A 14,220-nucleotide genomic window follows, 5' to 3' on the forward strand; every position below is an offset into this window, starting at 1 on the left:
GACAATCCTGCCTTCCTGGAATTCTACTGTATTCAGTACACGTGATTTAATAGGCTTTTCAGGTAACTTCACGAATCGGAAAACCGATCGCAGCCCTTTGCGGTCAAGCTGGTGGACACAGACCCAGCACCTCGGCCCCAGCACACGCTCACACCCTTCCCCGCCCGCGCGCACACACACGCACCTCCACGCACAGGTACACGTGGGCTCCTCCCCTGCCCCTCCCCCTGCACGGCCGCGCCCGGGCCTCGCTTCCCACTTCCCGCCCGGCCAGCTGCCGGCCGGCGTGACACAAGTGGTGCTCGCGTACACTCCGCTGAGCCCCGTGTAAACACTCCTGCTGCAATGCGTACAGAAGGCCACCCCTCGGGCCTGCTGGACGTGCTTCCGGCCAGAAAGGCCGTGGACCTGGGTCCCATTAGGACGAGGTCAGCCAACTTACCAGCCTTCAGCCAGCTGGCCGGGCCCACACCGCGCCCTGGCTGCAGGAAGGGGGCGAGGCCTGGGCCCCGCAGGGGGGGTCTTGGCCTTGCAGGTGCAGAAGGGCCCTCGGGGAGCACAGCAGGCCGGCCCAGGCCCAGGCCGGCCCACGGCAGACAAGGGACACGAGCGCCCAGGAGAGAGACGCGGGGTGGCCTCGGCAGGCGGGCAGGCTGGGCCCAGGGGGCAGGTCTGCGGGGCCCAGGCTGGAGGTGGGAGGAGAAACGGGGCCTGAGAGCTAACAGGAAGTAGGTCGGGGTGAAAGGAGGGGCCAGAGGGGCCTCTTGCCCGGGCCTCCCCAGCGGAGCCCCGACCCGACCGTCTCCCTGGACCCACTGCGCGTCTGCAGCACAAAGAGCGGTGGTGCAGCAGGCGACGTTTCTTTTAAATCGACCCTAAATCGTGGGATGGCTGTGCAGCCGCCATGTGTGTGCCGGCACCTCCCCTCGTGCAGAGGACCCCGCGGGAGCCCGCGGACTCAGAAGATGGTCCGCGAGGGGACGAGGAGCGAGGGGAGGGCATCGGGGGGCCGGACGCCCAGCGTCCCCGGGGGGCGGCAAGGCAGGGTTCCGCCGGGGACGCCCATCTGCGGGGCAGCCACTGAGACGCAAGGCCCGCTGGGTCCCAGCCCGTCGGTCCCTTGTCCAGGCTCCAGTGGAGGACCACCCGCTCTTAGAGCTCCCGCTGCGCCCCACAGCCCGCGCCGTGGCCTGGCACTGCTCAGCTTCCTGGGAGCTGCAGGCCGGCTGCTTCTCCCGGGGCCGCTCAGTTCGTGCTCTTCTTAACGCAGGGACGGACGGCCCTGTCTCTGACCTTGTCCCAGCTCTGGAGGCGCTCACCACGCCCTCCCGAACGGGGGCCTGGAACCAGAGTCAGAAGGGCGAGTCCTTGGCTCCAGGGCGAAGGGGATGGCAGACTATGGCTCACCGCAGGTTTAGGGGCCACGCCCTTCCGTCCCTGCCTGAGGGCGTTCTCGGGGTATGGCCGGGTTCCTCTGAAAGCCCAAGAGCAAAGTTCAACCCACAGGGCTGGGAGCTGGTGGATAGACACTGGCTTCCTCGCCCAGAGGCACGCCAGAGGCCACCACTTACTAGCATCTTCCCTCCCCCTCCCACCTCCTCACTGGGCTTCCTGGGGTCGCTTCCACGTAAACGACCTTCACCCAAATCCTTCCGTCAGGTCAGCCCTTGGAGGAACTTGAGTTTGGACCAGGGTGACGCTCTGCGCAAGCTCAGGGGCCCAGGGTGGGTGAGCCAACGTGTAGAGTGAAGGCTGAGTTCTCTGCTTGCTTGGCTCGGCGGTGAGGAAACAGCAAGGAGGGCTTACTCAGAGCCGGTGGGCGGGGAGGCGGTGGTGGGGGGGGGGTGCAGAGGCACAGTGAGTCCTTTATCCACAGACGTCGGCGCTGCGTCACAGCCGAGCCTCCTGACGCCCTGGGACATCACCCTGTGTTTGCTCCTTTCCTTTCTCGGCGCTGAGCCCAAGAGCCCGAGAATCCCCTCCGTACTCAGATGGGGGTTGGAAATAACCTCAGCTGCAGCTAATGGCTGATTTAATCAGGGAAAGAAGTAGAACCTATTAGAACACTCCTGGTAATGATTACTCACCTGCAGGTGAAAGCGGCTTTGACCTTGTGGGAGCTCCACCAAGGGCATCTCCACCCGAGTCACTGGGTACCCTGCCTGAGCCTCAGCCTGGGCCCAGCAGAGCACACTCGGAAAATCCAGAGAGCGTGCAGGCGCCTCCCCCAGTGCGACCATCCAGAGGCTTCCCTGGGGAACCGACTTTAGGAACTGATGTATTTAAAATCCAAATTGAAATAAAATGCAAGTTACTGAGAAATGGTTTTCTTTGCATAGTGGTTCCCCAAAGGATTCCTTGAGCCGTGGGATTTTGGGGGTGTTTCTCACTGCAGCATAACTGAGGGCATCCTGAGGACTGAGGGTCCTCCGCTAAAAATGGGGGTGACACGCTGGCCCTCCCACCTCGCCAGGGTGATTGGAGGACCACATCCAAGGAGGACGCCGTTGTAACCACAATGCGCTGTGATGGATGTGTCAGGGTCCTGGGGCCGCCACCACAAGCACAACAGACCAGGTGGCTCGGACAGCAGAAGCTTATCTATCTTCTCACAGTCCCGAGGACAGAAGCCCGGGATGCAGGTGTGGGCAGAGCTGCTTCTCCTGGTGTCTTCACGTGGCTGTCCCTCTGTGCGTGTCTGTGTCCTAATCTCCCCTTCTCACAAGGACACCTGTCAGGTTGGATTAGGGCCACCCCAGTGACCTCATTTAACCGTAAGCCCCCCTCTAAAGGCTGCGTCTCCAAGTACAGCCGTGTCCTGTGGAGCTGGGAGTTAGGGCTCCAACACGTGAATGCAGGGGGACATGTGCCCACGACAGTGGCATACAGGCAGGGGGCCTTCAACAGGGCGGCTGCTGGAAACGGACTCTTCTGTCGCTTGAAAATCACGCTGTGTCTTGTTTGAAGTGAAAAGGGGAGACTCAGCCCTGCTCCTCGGGACCACAGCCGCAGCGAGCACAGGGGAAACCGGTGCTCAGCTCCCAGCCCCTCGGGGTCTGATTACTCGCGGCTCCGGGTTCTGGGCCCATGTCCCACAGCACGGGCAGCGGCCGCACACCGTTGTCCCCACGAGCCACTCAGTCATCGCTCTCGCCGGTGGGGCAGAGGACGGGGCTGGAACCCCGCGAGGAGCACGGAGCCCGCACCCCAGGCCCCTCAAAGCACCACAAGGGATGTGCTGCATCTCTCAGAAAGGCCTGCTCGGACTGCTGCAAAGCCGCGTCCCTCAGCTCCCATGGCTCTAACGAGGGTCCCGCCAAGCTGGCTGCAGCCACAGCAGAGCCAGTTCGCTGAGCTTGTTTTCAGGTCCAAATTAGAGACAGATACACCTTGCAGCCCCTGACCAGACAGCAGCATCTGCTCGGGTGCCCCTCGCTTCCCCTTCTACCCAGACTCTCCCTCTGAAAAGGAAAACTCAGGCAGCGGCAGTCCTCGGGCCCCGAGAGTGTGGTGGGGACGCAGCGTGGCTCACGGAGCCCCCGGAGGTGGCATGTGTCAGCCCCTGGGGCTCCCTCCACCTGCATCCCCGCTGCTGAGCAGGAGAGAGGCGCCTGGGGGTGTCCAGGCCCAGGCAAGCTCCCCGCGGTTCCCAGGGCTGTGTGTCGATTCTGAAAGTTGTCCTTTCCGCTCAAGGACGGTCTGTGGGATGAGTCAGTGGAGGACAGTGTGGGGCCTCGGGGCCGGGGTGGCCAGGCCTGGTGGGAGCCCAAGCGGTCACGGGGAGTTCCCCTGAGGTGGGCCTGAGGTCCCCGCCTCCTCCAGACTCTGGCCCACTACCCCGAGCCGGCTCTGTCTGCACGGAGGTTAGGAAGAGCTCCAAGTCCCACTTCGAGGGACGCGGGCAGCACTGAGAGGACACGCTCGCTGCATTTCCAGAAAGTTCTTTCCAGGTGCAGAGTGATGTGTCAACCCTGTGGATTTGCTCTGACTCTATGAGTTTTCTCATTGATTACATGGCAGTCGGGGGCTAACGTCAGCAAGGCCCCTCAGATTTGATGGAAGGAATCTGGTTGACTCTTTCCTCCTGTGCTGTTCCCTACTCCAAATCTGAAACATGACCAAGGCAGAACCAGGCCCGGGTTCTGCACGGAACGTCCTCTCAACACGACCCTCCTGCACTGGGCTGCACAAGCCCGAGGCCAGGCCTGGACCTGGCCGTGGTCAGGACGCGGGGCACAGGGAAGCAGCCCGGTGTATCCCAGGGAGGCTCAGGGTGGTCCAGGTAGCCCACTGTGACCCAGGGTGACCCAGGGTGGCTCAAGGTGGCTGAGGGCGGGCCGCTGTGGACCAGGGCAACCCAGGGTAGCTCAGGGTGGTCTGGTGTGCCCAGGGTGGCCCAGATGGGCCTGACTCAGCGCTGCCCCTCACTCAGGGCTGCCCCTCCTGCAGGCTCAGGCTATGCCTCTCCCCTTGTCCCGGGCAGCCCTGGTCCACACTCTGGCCTTGGTGCAGGCAGGTGGCCATGAGCCCTGTCACCTGCACTCCCAGCCTCCCCTGCGCCGCGGGGCCCTGACCTGCGGGAGCGCCCAGCGGACAGCCAGCACTTGCTACCCAGCTCAGGGCCCAGCACTCCAGCCCATCTGCACCTCATTCACCCCACAAACCCGAGGGCTCTCACTGTCATTTCTACTTTGCAGATGAGGAAACAGAGGCTCAGAGCGGCCCGGGAATTTGCCTGCAGCTGAGGTGAAGCCGGGGTTCACACCCATGATGGCATCTGACTGCGGCCCACACACCGCCGACAGCTTCCAGGCATGGCCATCTGTCTCTCAGACACCCTCCATCAGAGGGCATGGTGGTGGCCCGGGACCACTCTTCTCTGAAACCTGCTCCAGAGCTGAAATAATGACGGCAAACACCAGAGACAGACTCAGACAAGACCTGTCGGCCGTTACTGCCCTCGGGCTGGCGGTCAGGGGCTCTGCCGGCTCAGCCCACCGGGATCCAGGCCGGGGCCCGCCACTGACCCCCATGCACATCCCCACCCACACATGTCCCTCCCCACGGCCCAGCTTCCTCGTTCGCTGCAGAGTCCCCAGGCCCCTCCAGCCCCGGCATCCTGAGCCCTCAGGAGTCCCAGCTCTGCCCGCAGGAGCCAGAGGGGCCTGACGGAGAACGGAGGGGCTGACCGTCAGCCAGGAGGCTGGTGGGACCCGTGGGGCGTGGCCCCAAACTCTGGGGATGCGCAGTGGGGCCCAAGGCCCCTGAGGTGGGTTTCTCTGTGTCCCTCATGTCCCGGACAGGTTGGCCGTGGGGCCTGACCCCGCCCATCAAGAACCTCCTCATCAAAGATGCACCAGAGCCCTTTGGGGGCAGGAACGAGCCAAATGGGCCCTAGCTGAGTGCCATGCGGGGCCCCGGGGACAGGGGTGAGGTCCCTCCAAGACGTGAAGGCACAGGTCAGCAGGCGGCTTGGAAATGTGACTCCGCCCCCCCCACCCCGAGCAGGGCAACGGGGGACCGGCCCTCCTGTGACTCTTGCTGGAAAACAAAATGCAACAGAATTTGAAGATCTAATTGGCTTTGTTCAAGGATTCAGGGATCAGCATCCCATCTAGTAAACGGAAGGGCTTGAGGGGCTGTACAGAGTGGAAGGTTGTATAGGCAGAAGGAGGGCGGAGCAAGAAGGAATTCATAAAAGGAAAGAAAGCACAGTTTCGGGCCAGGCCCCAGTCTGCTGGAACCCTGCCAACCGGCCCATCCTCAGCCCACTGAACCGCCTGGCCTGCTCCTCCCATTTCCCACCCCCGCTTCCTGACCGGCCCTGGTGCTTCCCCACCAGGCCCTGCGTGGTGTGCCACGCCCCCTTGTCTTGGGATCCGTGAGAAACAGTCTTTCTAATAGCAGTTGGCCCCTGATGTGCTGGCCTCGCTATACCAGAGAATAATGAAACCTTCCTATAAAAACACCTCCTGCGCTCCCCTGGTGGCGCAGCGGTTGAGAGTCCGCCTGCCGATGCAGGGGACGCGGGTTCGTGCCCCGGTCCGGGAAGATCCCACATGCCGCGGAGTGGCTGGGCCTGTGAGCCATGGCCGCTGAGCCTGCGCGTCCGGAGCCTGTGCTCCACAACGGGAGAGGCCACAACAGTGAGAGGCCTGCGTACTGCAAAAAAACAAACAAACAAAAAAACAAACACCTCCTGCACAGGCCTGGTGACTTCCTACACGAGGGGCAGCCTTCCCCATTGACTGACCTGCTCAACCCTCGGCCCTGATGGGCAGAGGTGTGAGCTGCGTGGCCCCAGAGGCCCCTGCAGGTGGGGATCTGGTGCCCTTGCTGGCCCCCCTGCCCCTGGGCCCCGCTGCCCACGTACCACCTCGTTGGTGGGAAGGCTCGGTTTTGCCTACAGCAGCTGAGGCAAAACCAGGGCTCTCGAGGAGGCAGCTTGGGGTGTCCACAGAGAGGAGCCGGCCATGGGCAGGGGACTGCTTCATGAATACCCCTCAGGTCTGCTCACATCCCTGGAGCCCCCGCCTGAGCAGCCCTAGATACCGCAGAGGGAAGGGGAGCCCCAGGACCGGCCCCTGGACCAGCAGGACTCGGGCACATCATTTGTGCCAGCCCGGCCTCCTTCATGCTTGCGGTCGGAACCTCCGTCTGGGTTGGGGCGTTGGCGCTTCTTCATTTCCACCCTCCTTCCAGGGCTCACATCCTACCTCTGCTTCTATTCCGACACATGCTGCTGGAACGGCTGCCGAAGCCACACAACCAACGCTTCCGTTGTCCACGATCCTGTAATCCCTTCGGAGTAGGCCGCCCCTGGGCCAAGCAGGCCTGCCAGGTCTGAGCAGCCCCACCTGCCATTCTCCCGCCCCCTCCACCCCCGGCAGTCGGTGACTCAGGAGCACTAATCCCCGCAGAGACTTGGTTCTCCGCCGGGGCTGGAATCCAGCCGCTACATCTTCAGATTCCATGTCGCTGGAACCGCCTCCGCTTGCAGGCTGCTTCCCTCCTCCCTCCCTGACCTCCAGGGTCCTCGATGCCCTGGTCAGGGGCAGACTCTGTTGCCTCTGGGAATCCCCAGGGCTGAAAAGGATTCTGCTCCCCGCCTCCCTGCCTGCCCCCACTGGCTGTTCCCCACCACACTGCCCAGCAGACACTTGGGGACCGTCTCCTGGGATGTGCCCAACAGGGAGAGCAGTAATGACCAATGGAAACTACAGGAAGCCCAGGCCTCCGCTGCTGCCAAGTGAGGCTGCTCCCGGGGGAGATGGCGTCAACCCTCTGCTCAGGGCTCCTCGGGGCAGGACAAGGATGGGGTGTCTCCTTTCCAGAAAAACAGACCTGGGCTCTCCCTTTCTAAGGGTTTTCCAAAATCCTCAGGAGCAAAGATGGTCCTGCTGTGGAGCAGAAGGCTCCGGCAGGAAGGGTCCAGATTCCCAGCCAGAGACACAGTGGGTCACGACAGTGTCCACAGCGAATGCCTGACCCCAGCAGAGAAGAGATCATCCCAGCCCAGCCAGGGCCCGGTCAATGTTTGAGCAAACAGACCTCAGAAGGGGCAGTGCTGGAAACGGGCTGGGGCAGACCAGGCTCTGCCCTGCTGGTGCCTTCCTGGACGGCCTGGCAAGACGCCCCTTTGCCAAGCTCGGAGGGAAGGATGGAGGGAGGGAGGGCCACTGGCACCCTTCTGAGCGGAGGTGTTCCCTCCCCAGAACCTGAGCCCTGGGGGGCTCTGGACAGAGCCTGGTTGCGTGGTCAGCTGGTTCAGGGTTGGATCCTGACAGGCCCCCTGGGTAGGAGGCCCTGCAGCCTGGGAACCCTCGCTGTCAGTTACTGGGAGAGCATGCCCTGACCTCCTCATCCTCCGGGTGCCCGAGATTTTGGGCTTTATACAAATTGAAGCCCATGTCATGAAGCCTCCCGCAATTAGCTCTTTTTCACTCAATACAAGCAGACCTGGAAATACTGAGGGTTTGGCTCCACACAACCACAATGAAGCAAGTCACACGAAGTTTTTGTTTTGCGTCTGTTTACACTATACTGTAGTTTATTCAATGTGAAAGAGCATTATGTCTAAAAAAAGTGCACACCTTCAATGAAAAATACCTTCTTGCTAAACAGTGCTGACCAGTATCTGAGCCTTCAGCCAGCCATAACCTTTTTGCAACAGTCACATCAAAGGTCACTGATCGCAGAGCGCCATAACAAATGTAATAATAATGAAAAAGCCTGAAATATTGTGAGAATCATCGAAGTGTGACCCAGAGATGTGAAGTAAGCAAATGCTGTTGGGAAAATGGTGCCAATCGACTTGCTCAACTCGGGGTTGCCACAGACCTTCTATTTGTGAAAAAAAAAAAAAAAAAACCAAAACAACCCACAGTATCTACGAATCACAACAAAGCAGAACGAGGTATGGCCGTACTGTGTTTCTAAGCTGACCCACACTGTTGCATGTAACTAGGGGGCGTTCTTTTTCAGTGCTGTGTACTATTCTACTATCACACGATCGCACACGGCATCATCGGAGATGAGCAGCGGGTCTGGACGTGGCCGGGCGGTCCTCCTCCCTTGAGGCTGTGAAATGGGCATGGGGGTGCTCAGAGGCTAAGGCCTGGTGCCTGGACCTCTCCAGCCATCCAGAGAAGGGCCCACTGTTATTTGTCAACCCACTGAAGACCGACGCTTTTGCAAAATACGGTAAAAAGGAATGCCTAGAAAATTGAAATAAAGAAGCCAAGGGATACAAACTGCAAGGCCAGTGTTCTTTCTGCTGTGTCCACAGCCGTGGAGCCGCTTGTGGGATGGTCATCAACATCTGCGAGCGTCACTGGCATTGCTGCTGGTCCTGCTGTGGAGCAGTGACAAGCGGTTCTCAGGCTTGGAGGCCACCTTTGCACAGCTGTGCTGCCCGGGCGCGGCTGGAAGTCCGCTGCCCACAGCCCAGCCTCATTTGTGAGGGAGGAGACAAGCCAGCACCAGCTCCGGCTTCCAGAGCTCCATGGGCGCCCACATCTGTGTGTGTTGCCGCGGTTCCGCGGGGGTGGGGAGCTGGGGAGGGCGTGAGCCGAGGGGCCGGGCCTGCCGCGCCCGCCGCGCCCAGACGTCAGGAACTGGCACCTGGGGCTGGCTCCAGACCACCGATGGTGTGCTGTTCGGGCTGTATCATTTTTGGGGTTGAGTTTTTTCAAATCACATACAGTAGTGGGTTGAACAGTGTGCCCCTCACATTCATGTTAACTCGGAACTCTAGAATGCAGCCTTATTTGGAAATGACATCTTTGCAGGTGTCATCAAGCTGAGATGAGGTCATCCTCGAGTAGGGTGGGCCCTACTCCAACGACTGGTGTTCTTACAGGAAGAGGGAAATTTGGACACAGAGGAGAAGCCACGTCACGACGGACGCAGGGATTGGAGGGATGCAGCCACGAGCCAACGAACCCCGAGGACGGCAGGCAACACCAGAAGCTGGACGGGGCAGGAAGGATCCTCCCCTTGCGGCTTTGGAGAAAGCGCGGCTCTGCCCACACCTTGATCTCAGACTTGCAGCCCCCAGAACTGGGAGAGAGAGAATACTTTCTCGTGCTTTAAGTCTCCAGTCTGTGGTACTTGTTACAACGGCCCTGTGAGACTCACACACAAACACTTGGCTGTCGGGAAGCATCCCGTCCGCGGTGGTTTCTGCATCTTCCGAGCTCCTCTGAGGCCCTCTTGGCACGTGGCCACCACTCACTGGAGCTGACGGTGTGCGGCTGCCACCTTCGTGGGGAACCCACACTGTCCCCAGAGTCTTCCCCCTCCGGACACCCGGCCACTCGGGCACTACCTCCTGCAAGGCCCGGGCCCGGGTCTGGCCACCCCCTCCTGACCACAGGTGACCCCGGAGGGAGGGTGGGGGGCCGCTCTGGGGCTCGGCCCCTCCCTGCTCTGGCCATGCAGGAATACCACCTCCAGGCCAGCCGCCCCGCACCGAAGGAACGCTCTGGAAAACCTCGCCACCAAGCTCCTCTTACGCCTGAGGATGGGTGGTCGATGATTTCCAACAAGACGACATTCCCACAAACCCGCCAGACAGGCTGAAATTCAAAAGGCTGACAGTACCAAGTGGTGTTGCTCGAAGCCCCTCATCGGGCTGCGGTGTGGGGTGGTGAACGGACTCCCCACTTGAGACAGGCCCCCCAAGACCCAGGCATCCCACTGCTAATTACACAGCCAGCGGACACCAGTGTGACGTCCTAAACGGCACGTGCAGGAGCGTTCAGGGTAGCCTTGGTCCCCCAGGCTTATTCACAAACGGGGACCCCCTGCACACCCCCGCACTGACAGAGGGAGAAAGGCGTGGCGGTCTGGTCACCGGCGATACAGCCGCTGCCCAGGGCTGCGCGGAGTGTGTGAGCGGTCACGGTGCTGCGGGAAGGAGCGCTTCTTTGTGTGAAGTTCAAGAAGGGGAGGACGGGGTCTGATGGAGGTCAGAGGTAAGGAGAGCGGTTATCCCTGGGGGTAGTGACTGGGCGGGGACACGGCAGCACGAGGGGCTCTCAGGGGGTGCGGGGAGTGCTCTCGATGTCAACCCCGTCACAGGGACGATGCTTACATACGTGTAGACACATGAAATGCATGAGCTGGGCCCTTAGGATTGTGCCTCTTCTGGTACGTAAGTCACACCTCGATTTCAAAACGCGTCTTTTCAAAAGTCATCCTAGGAGTGTGCTTTTGCCAGAGTCAGACCTACCTGGAAGACCGCTGGCGTGGAGCTGGGGGGCAGAGTCTCCAGGACCTGCCAGGGAGCCCCCTGGTCTCACTCTGGGATTCTCTCTGAGAGACTTAAGTGAGCAAGTGGGTGTCGGCGGGACGGAGCCCTGGCGGCCTTGCTTCTGAGCCTCCCCTTCGGCGCCACTGAAGCAGGGGCAGAGCTGGCCTGCCCCGTGTGACAAGTGTCAGCTGCGCCTGTGGTGTTCCAGGCAGTGCTGACGGCTCAGGGCTCCGGGGACCAGACGTGCAGCTGTGCCTTTAGGGTGTCCACAATCCCTGGAGGACAGTGGCCAATGAGGTGGACTCGGGACCACGGGAGGCCCCCAGAGCCCCGGTGACCTTCTGCCTGGGCAGGAGAATGAGGAAGTTCCCAGGGCAAGGTGACGGGGACAAGGAGAAGTTCCTGGGGCAAAGGAGGGATGTGGGCGCTTCTGAGCGTGACACCAGAGGGAGAGTACTGGGAGGCAGGAAAGTCCTGGGATGCCCGAGGGATTATGCAAGAGAGGGGCCAGGTGTGAAGGACCCCACGCCCCCAGGCCCTGTCCCCATGGGGGTGCCCAGATCAGCCAGAAGTTCTGCTGTGCACCCACCAGCTGAGACCCCGCACGGCTCCTGGCCTCTGAGACTCAGTTCCACCATCTGCAAAACTGGAGAAACAGTGGTACCCACCTCCAAGTTGGAGTGAAATTTAAATGATGAGGCCACGCCAAGCATTTACGTCGTGCCGGTAGGTCAGGGGTGACCTCCTTTGACAGACAGGGAAATGACGTTTGTATGAGGTTCAGGAACAGAAGAACTGAATCGGTGGTGGTGATGGGGGTCACTGAATGACACGAAACTGACCCGCCTGATTCCTGGGCGGATGAAGCCTCATCTTCAACAGAACCGCTTGGGGCTTCCTCTGCGTTAACAGCCCCAGTGTCTGTGCTCTGATCGCAGACCCCCTGGGAGCTCGGGCCACTGATGAGCGCCTTCCGTGCGGGAAGACAGGCCAGCCTCGGCTCATCTTCCCACGGGTCGGATGACTTTCTAAATCAGGGCTTTCCAGGCAGCCTGGGGCTCCTCGAGTGGTCAAACGTGGCCTGGTTACGCCAGCCTTGTCGTCAGCTCTGGGCTCAATCACCTGCCACGACACAGTTTCCCTGGAGCCATCTGCGGTGAGAAGGGTCACACCGGCCCCCACGCATGCCGGGTCTGCGCAGCCTAAGGAGCTGCTGGAAGCCGCCTCCTCCGGGCACTCAGAGCTTGGCTGGGGGCTGACCTTGGCTTTGGGAATACACCCCCAGCACTAAGGGAGCGTACAGCGCTGTCAGCTTCAGCAATTGACCAACCTGCCCTCCCCGCTTAAAATTCACCTCCACTCCCTGGTAAAGAGAAACATTTCTGAAATTAAGGAAGATTCTAGCTGGAAAAGGCAGGGGATGCATCTCAGGGGCTCCAAGCAGAGCAGACCCAGGTGTCACCAGTCTGAGGGGGGCCGGCCTTGAGAGGCACCCCTGCAGCAGCCGGGATTACATAGCAGGGAACGGGCCAGGTCCACCAGGAGGGGTGAAGCAGAGGGAGCAGCGGGGCCATCCCTGCTTTCACGCCCTGGTGGTCCTGATGTCCACAGCCCCTTCCTCTCTCAAGTCGTTCCAGTTTGGGTGATACACCACAGAACCCTGACTGACGGTGCCACCCTCTGTATGCCAGGCGTGCAGAGGGGCTGCACCTGGGTCCTCCTGGGGGAGAAGAGGTAATGCTGGGACCGGCCCCCCGGCCCGGGCTGGCTGTCAGGGGCCTCCATCCCAGCAGCGAGGTCCACGCATGGCAAGGACACCCTGGGTGCCCAGGGGCTTAAGGAAAATGGAAAGTGGGTCCCTTATGTGAGCTTGGCACCCCCAGGCCCAAGGAAGAGTTCAAAATGCCCGCATCCAGGTCTGCCCCCTCCGTGAGCGCCCCGGCACGGCTTCCAGAAAAGGCCATTTGAGGGCTATTCCCCGGGCAGAGCTTAGGACCCTCGGCATGAGGCCTGGCTCTCGTGGGGCCTCAGCACACGGTGAGGGCTCATGAAGGGTCACCATGATGGTGACAGCAAGGTCCCCTCACATGCGGAGGGACAGGGCTGCACCCCGGTGTCTCCCGAGCCCTGAGACCTTGGTGAGGCTGCCCCCCTTCCTGTGTCTGGTCTCCACCGCTTGTGCTCGGCCCCCTCTGTGACTTTTGTGACCCCCGGCTCCCACTGAGGGGAGCATTTGCTCCCCGGGCTGACCCATACCCCTGCCGTGGGGGGATGGGTGTCAGGCATTCGGATTCACATCAAGATGGGAGGAGTGACGTCCCCCACCCCCACCCCCGGTCCACCACTGTCAGCACTGGGGGCCTGCTGAGCGGCCCAGTGGTGTTCAAAGACCTCCGCCCATCCATCTGTCCAGAGCACCCCTCCAGCTCCCCACACCCAGCTCACGACCCCCACAACCCCGCGGAATGAAGGTCCCCGGGAGCCAGCTGCTTCCCTGCCCGCTCCGCCCTGCACAAGGGTACTCCCGGCGCCCCCCTCCTCCCCTTCTTTGCCGTCTGCCCGTGGGTCTGGGGCCTGCGCTTTAGGCCACACTCAGGCCTCCACACCTTCCTGGCTCCCTTATGCCTACTGTACAGCTGGACGGAGGTGGGGAGAGAGCCTGCTGCTCCAGAAAGCCCGGGGGACCCACCCCCTGCAGAGCCTCCACGAGCTTTGGGGCTGCGGGGACCCCCAAGAGCCTGATGGTCTGCCAGCCAATGACCTCTCTTAGGGGCTCAGAGGTGGACACGAGCTACAGGGCCGACCCAAGATGTCAGCTCAGCAGAGGGGAGTTGAGGGGTCGAGGGGGGTTCCCATCTTGCCAGACGTCCCAGCGCATTAGAAGAAATGCAAAGCCTCCCTGGGAACCTTGCAGGTCAGGCCACTGCGGCCAGACAAGAGGTGTTCAGAGCGCCTCCGACGGCCTCCTCCACGAGCTCACCCATCAGCGGCGATTCTTCCATCAGGGCCTCCCAGCAGGGGACACGCGGCCCTTGAGGGTCACCCCTCGAGCCCGGTATCCGCTGATCACTCAGCCCACGTGGGAGTAGCACAGGGGCACGTCCGAGGGCCCGAGGTCCCGAGGCGGGTTCCCGTGGAGAGCTGAGAGCCTGAGTGTTGGGCCCTGGGGACACCGTCTGGCTGTGGGCCCCGGGCAGGATCCCTGGAAGAGGAGGCTGGGGGTAGGGCACGGCACAAGGGTCCTGGGGCCACCGAGACAAACCCCCAGACCCGGCGGCTTAAACGACAGACAGTGGATCTCTCTCAGTCTGGAGACCGGAGTCCGAGATCCCCGGGCGGCTGGGCTGGTCCTTCTGAGGCTGTGACGGAGAACGTGCCCCAGGCTCTCTCTAGCCTCCGGTGTTCACTGGCTGTCTTGGGTTCCTTGATTTGGGGGGTCCCAGCTCCACCCTGAGAAGATGGGG

This window comes from Tursiops truncatus, chromosome 4, assembly GCF_011762595.2.
Source record: "Tursiops truncatus isolate mTurTru1 chromosome 4, mTurTru1.mat.Y, whole genome shotgun sequence".
NCBI classification, from domain to species: domain Eukaryota; kingdom Metazoa; phylum Chordata; class Mammalia; order Artiodactyla; family Delphinidae; genus Tursiops; species Tursiops truncatus.